Raw genomic sequence first — 13,517 nt, 5'->3', positions numbered from 1 at the left:
CCCTGGGAGGCCCTTCTTGAGCAGGGAGGTTGGAACAGATGTTCCTGAGATTCTATGATTCAATAACCTTTCAAAAATATATGTTTTCCAACATCACAGTCCACTCATGTTTTGTGGTGTAAGCGCCCACTCATGTAACAAACAGACATGCTCATGTGTTAATATATTTTCCTAAGCCATACTGAGGTCTTGAAGATTTATGCCAAATTCTAAATTCTGATCTCAAAAACCCGTGAAGTTACAGGTCTAGTTAGAATTTTACTTCAGTTTGCATTTGAGATTGGTCTGTACCCTAAGATCTGTTGCAGCTGAAGTTTCTGCTTTTCCTGTAACTGGCCCTTATTACAGCACTTTGGCCAACAAAGGGGCAGGTTGTTTGATGAGACTGTGAAATACCCATATCCATCTGGAATGGTCTGGAGCACAAACCCATGGCTGGTGCTGAGCAGGGATTTGACCACAGAACCCTGGTATTCTCCAATTTGAAGTCTGCTGTGGCTCCCAAAAGTTCCTTCTGATTTACCCAGTTCCAGCTTGATCCCCAAAGCAACTTCTGTAGTTTCTTCTGACATGCACTGAAATGAGCATCACTTGTGCTTTTGGGTGGTGTCCCATTGGCATGAGCCCAAACTCTGTGGCAAAGGCACATCAGCACTTCTGGAGATGGCAGGGCTCAGTATCTTTGTTGTCAGCTTTTTGGTCAACACAGATGGTGGTCAGGGGTAAGACAACAAGCAGAGCTGTTTGCTTTTGGGGTTTTTTTTTTAAGCGTGGGAGAAGCTTTTATTTTAAAAACAATGGTGCCTTGATGACTGCATTACCTAGATTTCAAGGAAGAAAAACACCATCTTCAAGCTGTAACGCTTACTTCTTGTTTTCATTGTGCTCAGATCTCAGCCTGGGGCTGAGGTCAGGGACGTCCCCTACCTTCATGCTATCCCTTTCTCCTTTATTCAGCTTCAGACCCTCACACACATGTTACTGAAACTGCTATGGTTGCCATAATACCCCTTTCCTGCTCAACTTCCTCTGCCTTTTCCCCTTGCAGGCCCCCCATTAATAACCCTCTCCTTCATGACCCGACTGCAGTCCCCATCATCAGAGATGCTGCTAAAGGCTGTGCTTTACTCTGCAGAAATGAAGGAGCTCTTCTTCTCAGGCCCACATGCCACTGTCTCTGGTTATTCCTATTGGTCTTCATTTTCTTTTGCAAAGTTGTCATGACAAGAAGTGCAGATAGCCATTGATCTGAAGCTGTGCCACTCAGTCCTGTAATGGAGCTAGGGTCTTCTCAACAGTGATATTCAGGGGAAAAACATCCCCTTATCATTTCCCCTGGACAACTAGGACCCGTAGAGCAGATGTTTCAGTGAGCTGCACACAAGGATACTTAGGTCAGAAAACAGCAATGATGGTCTAGCTGTATGAAATATGCATAGTAATTAACTATGATGGCTCTTTATGGGCTGAAGTAACTGGGGCATATTATGGTGCTTTTGATTTGTTTTCCTAATCATCAGTCAAGTCCTGGATAAGGTGAAAAATCAGCTTTCCGTTAAACTATTCAGTTTATTTTCTGTGCAGGCTTTATTGAGCAACCAGCATTAAAATTGCATTCCTTAACTAAAATTGAAAACATTACATTTTGCAAAAGAACTCTAATATCTCAAAAAAAGTGTTGTTACTTAATTTAGCAACAGCAGAAATACCCACAATTCCATATTATTCAGTTTACATTATAATTCCAAAAATTTATTTATGTAGCCATACAAACAGGGAGGCATTCAAAAGTGGCTTAAAAGGGTCAATTATTATATATATTTCAAAATTAAGTACTAGTTTCCATGGGCCTACATGCTGCTGGTAGCCATCTCTTCAGCAGCAACCACCTCTAACATGCAAGCTAGCTACTTGTAAAATGGCAGCAGTGTTTATTTGGAACTCTTCCAGCAGTGATGGAAGCGATGAAGTTTCAGTGTGATTCCATACGAGCTAAGATTAGGGTTCCTTTTGCCTTCAGAATTTGCCAGATGTGGAGTTAGTTCCATATTGTTTTACCACTTGAAATCCAAGTAAGACTTTGGAGATGCTGAGCAGGGCAGTTCTGTTACAAAAAGTATATCTCCATAGAATCATAGAATCATTTATGTTGGAAAAGACCTTTAAGGTTAAGCAAATCCAACCACTGCCAGGTCCACTACTGAATAATTTCCCTAGGTGCCACATCTACATGTCTTTTAAATAACTCTGGGCATAGTGACCCAACCACTACCCAGACACCCTGTTCCGATGCTTGACAGCCCATTCTGTATAGAAATTTTTCTGAATATCCAATGTAAACCTTCCCTGGCAGAGATTAAGGCCATTTCTTCTAGTCCTGTCACTTGTTACCTGGGAGAAGACCCCAATCCCTGCCTCATACAGCCACCTTTCAGGCAGTGGTAGAGAGTGGTAAGATTCCCCTGAGCCTCCTTTTCTCCAGGCTGAACACACCCCGCTCCCTCAGCCCTCCTCACAGGACTTGTATTCCAGACCCTTCCCCAGCTCCATGTCCCTTCTCTGGTCTTGTTCAAGAACCTTGATATTTCACTTGGAGTGAGAGGCCTAGAACTGAGTACAGGATTCGAGCTGTGGGCTCACCAGTGCTGAGTGCAGGGGAACAATCCCTGCCCTGCTCCTGCTGGCCACACTGTTGCTGGTACAGGGTGCCACTAGTGTCCTTTGGCTAGAAATATATTTTACAGAACGCAATGGAGAAGACTAATGAAGAATAAGTATTTGGTGCAATGAAGTAATGTTTGATTTTTGGTGTTTTGATAGCAGTCTGAGCAGAGGTATCTCAGTGATTTGCTACCCCGTCTCATGGTATCATTTAAGCTAAATGAGAAAGTTGAACAGTTCAAGAGGGCATTAGTGATAACAATGGGGTACTGCATAGAAATTTTTCAGCATAACCATACCAAGTTAGATGGGGATTTCTGCCACCTGGTTTAGTGGAAATTGTCCCTGCCTATGGCTGGGTATTTGAAACAGGCTATCTTTAAGGTCACTTTTAACCCAAGCCATTCTGTGGTTCTTTTATAACCAGAGGTTGTAAACTCTGGCCCCTTATTTTGATTCCCATAAATACAGGCTGGAAAGATACAGATATTTTTCTGCATTGTGCACAAATGACCACAAAAGCACAAGTAAAGTATTGCTATCATCAATTCTGTGCACATACAGATCACAAAAATTACTTGAGGAATGCCTTTTTGTTAAGCTATAAATCACAGTCTCCTATGTCTATTGACATCCTTTTGAAACCTTAATCAAGGAATATTATCACTGCATGTGCTGCCTCTCTAAATATGGATTATTCTCCTCACTCTGGAAGAGAGCTGTTTGGCAAGGAACGTACCAAGTGTGTACTAGAACCACATCACCCTTGTACAAAGGAATCAGATAAACCACAGATATGAAGAAGATTAATTCTGTTCACCATAGCACAGACTTGTAAAGCCACCAGTAACAGACCTTATTTAAGGAGAAAGATGGAACTTTCTGATCTAACTTTGCCTTCTCCTACATCTGTTGTTTCTAGCATATAGCACACACAGGGTGAGTACTATCATTATGGTAATAGGTTACTTCAATCTAACCACAGAACTGTAAATACAACATGTATTTATAAAGTACTGGGAAGGTGTCCAGATTAGCTCAGAGCAGTGCAACATTTAAATGGTGTTATTGTGCACACTTAATTTAATACCTGACATTTTAGTTGTGCCAGAATTATATGTACAGCCTGCTACTGCCATTCAGTGGGAGTTACAGATATAACACTGGAATAGCATACAGAAAAGAGTGCCAACACTGACAAACAGGAAAAGTTCCTGAGAGAGGTCTGTGTTTGTTTCAAAGTCCTGAAAAGATTTAAAACATACCAAAAAAACCACCACAGTATGTGAAAGGTCTATTGCAAAAAAAGAGAGTGTCCTGTCACCAAGAGGTTTGCTCTCTCCAAAGTTTTCCTTGCCAGAGAGCTGCTTGCAGACCCCCATTTCTTGAAAGCCAGGAGAGTGCATGTTTCTCTGTTGTTATGGTAGCAAGGCCCCACCATTAACCAAACTTTTTTGTTTAAAATTTACTGGTCTCAAGATCCTACAACAATGAAAAAAAACTGTGGCTTTCTTTTTATCTTACTCTCAGTAATGCTGTAGATCAGACACTGCTTATTTCCAAAATACCATGAATGTCACAGAGAAAATTATTTTGAAAAGTTGGGTTTTCCTGCATGTAACAGAAGCCCCACTACAAACCACAGCTCTTTCAAAACCCATTTGGAATAAAGGGTTTGCTAATCAAACCTCCTGCACAGCACACAAATCTGTGCAAGAAGGTTGGGGAAGAGGGTATTTCTACTATTGGGAAAGGTACCCTCGCAGTTAATCCATATCACAACTAATGATTGTCAAATGATTGGCACACTCTTCCTAGGTTTGGCTTCAGCTGGAGTTAATGTTAGTGCACAACTTTGTGTCGGGGACAAAAATAATCTTGCAAGAGCTGTTGTTTTATCGAGACTGTCAAGACAATCACAGAGTACAAAGGTGAGGAATAAGAAATGTTTCCTAATGAGCATGTGCTGTATATCACAGTAAATTTCAAGTGGTGATATGTTGCACTGGTGATGAATGCCTCCACTCACTTACTGCTTTGATTCCAGCAAAGCACTGTCCTCATTGGTGGGAGTGTCAGGATGGTGAGAGATGGTCCTTGCCTTGCCTTGCCTTGCCTTGACCTTCTCTCATTTATGATGATTCTATTATGCTGCCTGTAAATGAATTCCTACAATATTCTTCCAGCACATGCTCATGTGCTTGGGAAAAAAAAATGCATTTTAGGCATTGAAATCCTCCCAGTTTGAGGTCAATTTATCCTAGCTTCATGTATAAGTTTTCCTACAAGCAGCAGCTTGCCTTCAACAAGACAGTAGCTTTCTAAAAGTCCTGTATGTCAACCTAAGGATTTCCACACGTGCAAATACCAGCAAAATAAACATTTAAAAGTTTACCCTGCACATAATGGTACATTATTAAAATCGTGCTTCAGCTCATGCTAAATGTAAGCCTGTGTTAACCTAAGGAGGTCTAGGATAGGGTGTTAGCAGTGTTCTTGCTATTTCAGCAGCACTTTTAACTGGAGTAGCAATGCAGAGTGTGAAACAGGTACTGTCCCTTCTTCCCATCCCACTCTTCTCCTCATCAGACAAAACCATCAGCAGGCCAAATCCAGCTTCTGGATGGGCAGTGATGCTTCGTGGCTGCCTGTTTCTACTACAAGGCATTCTGTTTTGCATTGGTCTTGATCTTGACCTAGCACATGGTTAGGTGTGCAGCTTACACATAGTTTGACCTAACACGTGGTTAGGTGTGCAGCTAACACATAGTTAGCTTTTGCAGAAGAAGGCAAAATCTGTAAATCACTTTGCATTAATAATTCTCCCCCAGGAAAGAGAAATACTGACAAACCTCAAACTCAAAAGTTAGCATGTATATCACTGCAGCAGTATTATGAACATTTTTACTGACACCTCAGGTAAAAACTGACGGAAGATATACTCTTTTCCAGAATGTTTGGGATTCAAAACTCCCAACTTTCAGAGTATAAAAGCCTCTGTGCAATTCTGCCTTATATCCACAGGTGTCAGTGAAAGACCGGCACTTCTGTCATTTATGAGGTAAAAAACCACTGAGCTGACTTGAAACATAGAAGTTTAACATAGCTTAACTCCATAACTGTAGGCTCACCTCCTGGAAAACATGCAGTTTTAAAAAGACTTCAAAAGACATTTCCTGGCAAGTTCAGAAAAAGCATTCCTAGAATGAGGCAGGCTGAACAATTCAGCAGAGCAGTTCCTTTCAACACTGATCTAATCCTTTCCTTTGTAGTGTGAAACACCATCTCTTCTCATTTTATTCCACAGTACAAACACCTCCCATTTCCTCATCCTTTAGCTTCTTCCCTGTGCTAAATTCCTAGTGTGTTCTACCTTCACTTCCCTGGACTCTGCAAGTCTAGGCTCACATTCTCTGTCAGCAGTGGATAGCTCTGCCTCATTTGTACTTTTCCATGCCAATTCCATCCATTCCACTTAGTGCCTCCTGCAGACCTTCAAATTTAGGCTTCCCAAACTTGTTGGTGCTACTCTGAGTGCTATTGGAGGAGTGAAGGAGACAGGAAGCCCCTGAGATGTGGTTGTTTCACAGTCCCCACACCCAGCCCAGGCTCACGGCATACACCTGGCTCTTGCAGTCGAGATGGAAGGATGGGTCTTAAGGAGAACCACTGTGGCAAAGAGAGGGGACTGGTCCTGGTAGCTGTCCCCAGGGACATGTGATCAGCTAAACAGCTGCACTCTCCATGGGGTCTGCTGTGCTGTTTGCATCTTTGTGATCTCCATTCAGGCAGGGCTCCTTCAGGAGATGCAGGATAGGACATCCCCTTGCAGGAACTACCTGGCACCATTTGGGGATAAACACCTCCTACACACGAGTTACAGATGTGAGCCACCTCTTTGCTGTGAGGAAGGAAAAGTTGCATAGTCCTTCCCTTGCAGATCACTTCTCTGTATGTGAGCACACCCCTAGCTGTGTGAGCAAGTGTTTCTGACAGGAGCACACTGTGGTGCAGAGCCACCCTCCCTTGTCAAAACAGACCTACAGATCCAGCTGGAAGAGGGCTACATGGCTTCTCTGGTCGTGCCATGATGCAGCTGGGAGTGACCTTGGCTTCAGATGAGAGAGTTGCTGCTACCAGCTGCTGAGGCTGGCACAGCCCCAGCCAAGCCAGGGCAGGAGGGAGCTCTGTGGGCCAACACATTCAGCTGCAGGATGAGGCTGAGTTGCTTTGCCTCTGACAGACACGTCTGGAAGGGACAACGGGGTGCAGCTCTGCCAGGTAGCCAGGAGCTAGGATTGCAGTGCTTGCCAGTCCGTGGCCCTTCTGAGGTTTTAGCACTGCAGCTCTACAAAAACTAATAAGAGGCATGTAAGCATGGTCACCCATCCTGTGGAAACTCTCACTTCTGTGAGATCTTACTTTCCTTGATTTAGCTATTTTTATTTAACTTTTACAAAGAATGCAGAGAATTTGAGAATTAGGAAAGAACTGAGATGGATGTTATCAGTGAAATTCATGAAAAATTGCAACTGCGATGCTGTTAGCATGTTAATTAAGAATAATTATGTATATGGTCATTTCTGAAGTGTGAAACTTCTAGCTTGTAGGAGAGGGGATAAGATGCAATGCTTCAATCATGCAGGTTGCTTAAAGAAATGAGAAGTCCTATAGAAAAACATGGAAAATTGTTCCCTGAATGAAGGAAACAGCATAATAATTGTTGTGCAATTAAAGTTAACATAAATTCTTGGTTTCAAATAAATCATAGTTTAAGAATGTATTTATAAATGCAAATATAAATATTAGGACACTGTGAAAAAATAATTTTTAAATCTGAAGCATGGTAAAAGTTTACCAACAGTAATGACTGTTCATGAGATTTTATGTCAAGTGTATGCAGATGTAGAAACACATTCTGCTAACTACTGCACCTTTTGAAAACTCCACTTACTTCCAACTGTTCAAAAATCCTTCTGATGTAACTGGAAGAGCAACCAAACCAACATTACCATCTGCACAGGCTTCCATTAATCTGCACTATTTACTTTCATTGAAGCAGTTTCATGCCTAATGATTTACAAACAGTTCTTATTACTCAAAACCTCTCCAGCTGCCATTCTTCATCAAAATCTCTAGAGCATCTACACAGAATTCAAGGGAAAATTAATAATTAATGTATTGTATTGTTCCATTGAGCTAATTCAAGGTCTAGTGATTTTTTTTTATTTGGAAGAAAAATGTTCCATTAGAACTAGCTCCAACCCTGTAAGTCTTGCAGACTACTCCAATCGTGTGTTAAGAAAGAGAAACAAGTTCCCTGCAACTTCTCTCTGAGGTTGTTTCTGAGCCCTGCAGCTCTGGCCCTTCACAATGTCCAAACAGCGGCCACCTGTGCAGGTGTTGAGCTAAACCATGGAGCAAATGCCTGAATCCCCAAGCTCTGCACAGCCCTGTCTCACCAGCTGGCTGAGCTCTTGTAGGATTTCTTTGCACTCTTTTTGAATATGCAAAGAATAAAACAATATTTTCATCTGAAGTCATGCATCACCATGTCATAATCTGTCAATTTGTAGGCTTCGTATGTCTATAGTCAATCAGGCGTAAGGAAACATTTGCCTTTTTAAGCTGCTCATAAATATCAAAATACTGCTCACACACCACTGCATGGGCTGGATAGTCAACTTGGTTTGATGTCAGCTGTGCCCCAGGCACGTTCAACCACTAGAGGGTTGCAGAGCAACAACGCTGTGCACCAGAATGGAGGTCCTGCCAGGGCCACGGCTCGAACAGCCAGCATGGCAAGTCCTGCCTGACCCATCCAATGGCCTTCCAAGATGGGGAGATAGCATCTGTCGACAAGGGAAGGGCTACAGATGTAATTTATCTGGACTTCTACAAGGCCTTCAACACAGCCCCTCACAATAGCCTTCTCTCTTAAACTGGAGAAAATTTGTGATCATGTTACTCTCACTTTTATTCTGTATTTAGTGTGACATCTCTTCTGTTCAAAGGGTTTTTTTTTCAATTCATGTTTTTGCAGTGCCTCATATTATTCTTATGAGGCCAAATTACCAGGTGAGAAATGGCATGAGATAGAAAGGTGCCAGTAGTATGAGGAACTATGGGTTCAGAAAGAAGGATTTCAGGCTAGTGAGGAAGACAAAGAGATTGATATTTACCTATAAATTTTACTTTTGTGAAGAATATTACAATCTTTTCAGATTGTTATTTAAAAAGTGATGATTAGAAAAGTCATATGGTACCTGAAAATAGACATTTACTTACATAAAAATGATGGAACTACTTAATTATCCACTTATTTCACTCAGTGCAGAATATAAAATACTTCCATGATCAAGTTTTTCTGATGCCAGGGCTGAAGGCATAGTCTCCTTCTTTTGCCTTGACCTGGAGCATCAGTTTTAATGTCCATCTTTTTAAGAACAAAATCTTAATTCAAATGAGATGTCTGGGGAGGGGGATGGTGTTACACAGCTGTATTTTGCATGCAGATGAGTAATTAGACTGCAGTGGGTATGGTGGTTCTCCTTTACCACAGCAAGATGACTCCCTTTCATCAGGTAAGTTCGCAAACAGAGCAAAACAGAGCCTTAACATTAAATTTGTCACTAGGAGTTCAAGATGTTTTGAGTTATATCAAAGGAAATAGCTCCCACAGTGAGATCACAAGTTGCATGGTCCAAATCTGTCTTTGTTATTGCACAGCTGGGAGAGAGATCATTGAAGTTACATTACAAGAAAGTAACAATGCAAAATTTAATTATTTATCTTCAATCTTCTGTAGGTATGCCTAAGACAGTAAAGATGGATGCAGATCTGGTCTTCCGCAGGGAACAGAAGCATGACCAATGGCAGAATTTAAATTGTGTACGGACTGATATAATATAAAAAAGCCTAATATATAATACACTCATATGCCCTTCCCCCCCTTTTGCTCCTGTCTAAGATCTAAATGGATGCCTTCTAGTTTATGTGCAGACATTTTATGTTTAAGGATAACAAGAAATTTCAAAGAGCTCTCTTTTTCCTCTAAAAAGCACTGATGTTTGCTTACATTTGCTGGGCACCATGAGTCTGATGAATAACAGCAGAGTTAAAATGCTGCTTATCAGAACTCTACACATATTGAGGGGTTTTGTACCTGAGAATTCAAAGGAAAGAGCAAAGTTTCCAACAGCCAAACCTCATAAAGTGCACAGGTGTACTTTTTTGTGAGAGCTGTTTCTCTGTCACGCTTCATGTAGATCGTCTTTGCTGGCCTCAGCATTTCCAGGGGAAATGATCCAGGAGTAAATCAGACATTGAGATTAAACGAAGCAGAAAACAAAACAAATTGCTCATGAACAAAGTACTGAAGGATATGTAGAGACTTCATCAGCTTTGGTAGTTGCATAGTCAAGGGTTAGAGATAAAGGGAAGAAGAATTTCAGTAACCATGAACAAGACCTGTGGAGTTCAGGAGAGTGGATTGCAAGCAGATAGGATGGAGTCAGTTAGAAAAATGGAAAACAGTGAAAAATGTTGAAACCCAAAAAGTACTGAATACTTTTCATCTCTGAAATGTATCTGTCTTCATTAAGCAAATAACACACTGTAAAGGAGGGTTAGTCTGCAAGGTATCCAAAGTGAGTTGTCATATAATAAAGTCTCTGTCTTTTCTGTAATCTCCCTTCAGGCTAAGGGCTGCTTTAGTTTCCTCACCTCCTCCTGCTCACACTGGGATGAACAGGAAATCTCTACCTAACTTTTTCTCGTATTTCCTATGTTCCAGCTACAGCTATTTAAGACATCCTTACCTCAAGTCATTAAACTATATTGATATCTGTTTTATAAGCAGGAGTTAAAATTAGACACTTGAAATGCTGCATGTTTTAAAGAGGAATGTAGCATCTTCAAAGAAGGGAGTTTGCTTTGCAAAAAGGTTTGGGTAAGGGGCAGGAATAAATGGGAGAGCAGGAAAGAAGAGAGAGAATGAAAAGCAGAGAGCAGAACTTCAGCCTGAGAAATAAAAAATTCTAATCAGAATATAGGTTGGAACTGTTTCTCCTTTCAAGGTGTAATCAACAAGGTCACAGTTACCAAAAGGAGAAATTGTGCCTTTCTTCCTGACCCAGCAGCCCAATTCTAGCTGTTCCTTCACTTGGTGGAGGAGCTGAGCCACTGCAAATTATACTAGATGAGTGGAAAAAAGGAGAAAAAAAAAGTTATTTTCTCTGGTTCAGACTGTGGCCATTTGAATGTCAGTGCTGGATCAAACGGGAAAGGAAAAAAAGAGGGGCTGGGAAGGACAAAAGGCAGTGACTGTGAGCTAGGAGATAGGCACATAATCCTTTGTATACTGGTTTATGCTGACTGAAGGGCTGCAGCATCATTCCAGAAATTAAATTACATGTGCACCATGTTCAACAGGAGCTGAGAAATAAATGCACAGGACTGCAATTCTGCTCCTCCTTCAAGATTAGATTATTGAAGTCTTTTAAAGACACCCAACCTCAAAAAATCCAGGAGTTGAGTCTGGATAAAGAATCTGCTCTGGCCATATTAGAAAATACAGACTCTGTTCAGCAGCTACATTTTTGATGGAGAAATCTCTGAAGCTGTATTTCTGCTATCTTTTCAATAGCATTCTATGGTTTCAGCATTTGGAATGTGATGGTAAAGACAACAGATATCAGGAGCATGGGACACCGTAATTATGAGACCTAGCATGGTTCAGGTGGACAGAATCATAGATCAGGGATGGTCATCTGGGAAGAGGAAGCCGGGAATGTGACTCCAAGTGACTTACCTGGGAAAATGAAGCATTAGCCAGCAAGCTATCATTCCTGAGGTTCCTGTGTGTGCGTGGCTAAACGTTCACATTTTTTTCTTTCTCCAGAGAGAATCAATCAGGAGCAGAAGTGGGTGAAATTGCTGACACGATGAGTTGGAGACCAGGTTCACCCTAAACTTTGCAAGTAAAATACCTCCAAAAAGCCTTTTATGCCTTCCTGTTTTGGAGGCAACATACTGGGAAGGAAAGTTTGACATGATTTCTCTCAAAGACTACACTATTGTTTTAATTAAAGTATGTGGTATGAGTTCACAAAACAGTAATGTGGTTCAGACAAATCCCCTGAAATGAACTTCAAAGCCCTTACAGTGTTTATATCCTCCTTTTATCAAAGTCTGTTTATGCAAGGTATCTTGGGAATACAGAGCAGGGAAACTTGTTATGGATTTGCATTCACTGGTATTTATTCTTTCCTATTTAGTTAGTTTCACAGCTATTATATGTTTTCAATCTTTGATTCTGAAAAGAATCAGGAATTTCCCTCTTCTAAGTCCACTCATTTTCAGGCTAAGTTTCTCCTGGCAATTTTGAATCCTTTTTTCCTTATGCTTCCATAGTTAATAACTTTAATAGTTCTTTTCCTTCTGACCTTGCTGTTCCCTTGTTGATGTGTTTGTGGACAATAACCATATTGCCTCTCAGCTTTCACTTTGCTCAGTACAGCATGTCCAGCACCTTCAGTGGCTTCCTGTAAATGGGCTGTTGATCCACCCTTTACTTCTCAGCACTTCTGTGTGCCTGCTACAAGTTCAAAGGAACCTTGACCAGGATATTGTAAGTCATGTATGGAATCAGTGCCCTTGAATATGAACCCCTCTTCATCCTTGCAGAAAAGATCTTTCTTGAGGCCTCCTATCTGTCATATCTGTCTCTGTTCCAGCTGTGTCACTGAACCTTGTCATCAGCAGTACTACAGATCTCTTGCCTCCCCTCTTGGGAAGCCAGAAATGTTCTCTCTGGAGTGTGAGCTTTTTATGAGGAGTCCTGGTTCCACGGAACTTGAATCAGTCCAGTCTGACCTATATACCCTGCTTCTTCTGCTCCTTAGTAAGAATATATTTCATATTTATTGAATTTACTCATCAGTTCCTCTTAAGTTTAAATTCACTTACTTATCCAGACAAAGGTTTTGGCTGACCCATGATCCAAAGGAAAAGTTACATTTTTTTCCAGTTTTCTGGTAGCTTGCTGGTTTTTTCCCTGTGCCTTTCCTTCCTTGTGTTGTCAATCACAGAATCACAGAATCAAAAAATTACTTGTGTTGGAAAGGAACTTCAAAGGTCATCCAGTCGCACTCTCCTGCAGAGCATAGGGACATCTTCCACTATACTGTCCCCATCCAAACTGACCTTGAAAATTTCCAGGGATGGAAGATGTTCCTATGCTCTCATCACCCTCACCTGTTTAAATGTTTCACCACCCTCATTGTAAAAAACTTCTTTCTTATATCTAATCTAAATCGACCCTCTCTTAGTTTAAAACTGTTATCTCTTGTCCTATAATAAAATCATCAAAAATCCACCAATCAAAAGCAGTGACTTCTTAGATTCTTTTTGCATGTCATCATATTATACACCAGATCATTAAAGATTTGTTAAAAACAGAGGTCCATGTTATACCCTATGGTCTCCCTAACACTGGTTTTGCCTCCTGCATCACTGACAGCTGCGGTTCTACTTGGTGCTTCTAGTGCGAGCCCCATCAGCCACACTGTTTAAAACATCCTTAAATTTTATAAATTTTATATATTTTTTATGAGGGACTTTGCTACCTTTTTCCACTTGTGAATTTAGAGCCATCAAGGGGTAACCAGTGGGGTACTGGACCATAAGCTCTACAAACTCATCAAGACCAAACTGATAGCAACTTCATAGAATAAAATATTCCTTGTGGTGGAAGGTATCATCAAAGTCCAAATCCTGGCCCTACACAGGACACCCCAAGAATCACACCATGTGCCTGAGAACATTGTCCAAACGCTTCTTGAGCTCTATCAGGC

At 41.1% G+C, this 13,517-nt stretch overlaps 1 long non-coding RNA gene across 1 annotated transcript in view; it reads right to left on the bottom strand.

The window, feature by feature from the left end:
- The window catches only part of LOC108962600 (uncharacterized), a 31,995-nt gene extending 20,344 nt beyond the window's left edge, over window positions 1-11,651 (bottom strand). The window contains exon 1 of the long non-coding RNA XR_001991270.3: window positions 11,474-11,651. This is a non-coding gene — a long non-coding RNA (uncharacterized LOC108962600). The remainder of the gene's footprint in view (window positions 1-11,473) is intronic.
- Window positions 11,652-13,517: the final 1,866 nt, after the last annotated feature.

This window comes from Serinus canaria, chromosome Z (assembly GCF_022539315.1).
Source record: "Serinus canaria isolate serCan28SL12 chromosome Z, serCan2020, whole genome shotgun sequence".
Lineage (NCBI taxonomy): Eukaryota > Metazoa > Chordata > Aves > Passeriformes > Fringillidae > Serinus > Serinus canaria.
Note: the sequence above shows the minus strand (reverse complement) of the source record. Positions and strands in the feature narration are given on the sequence as shown.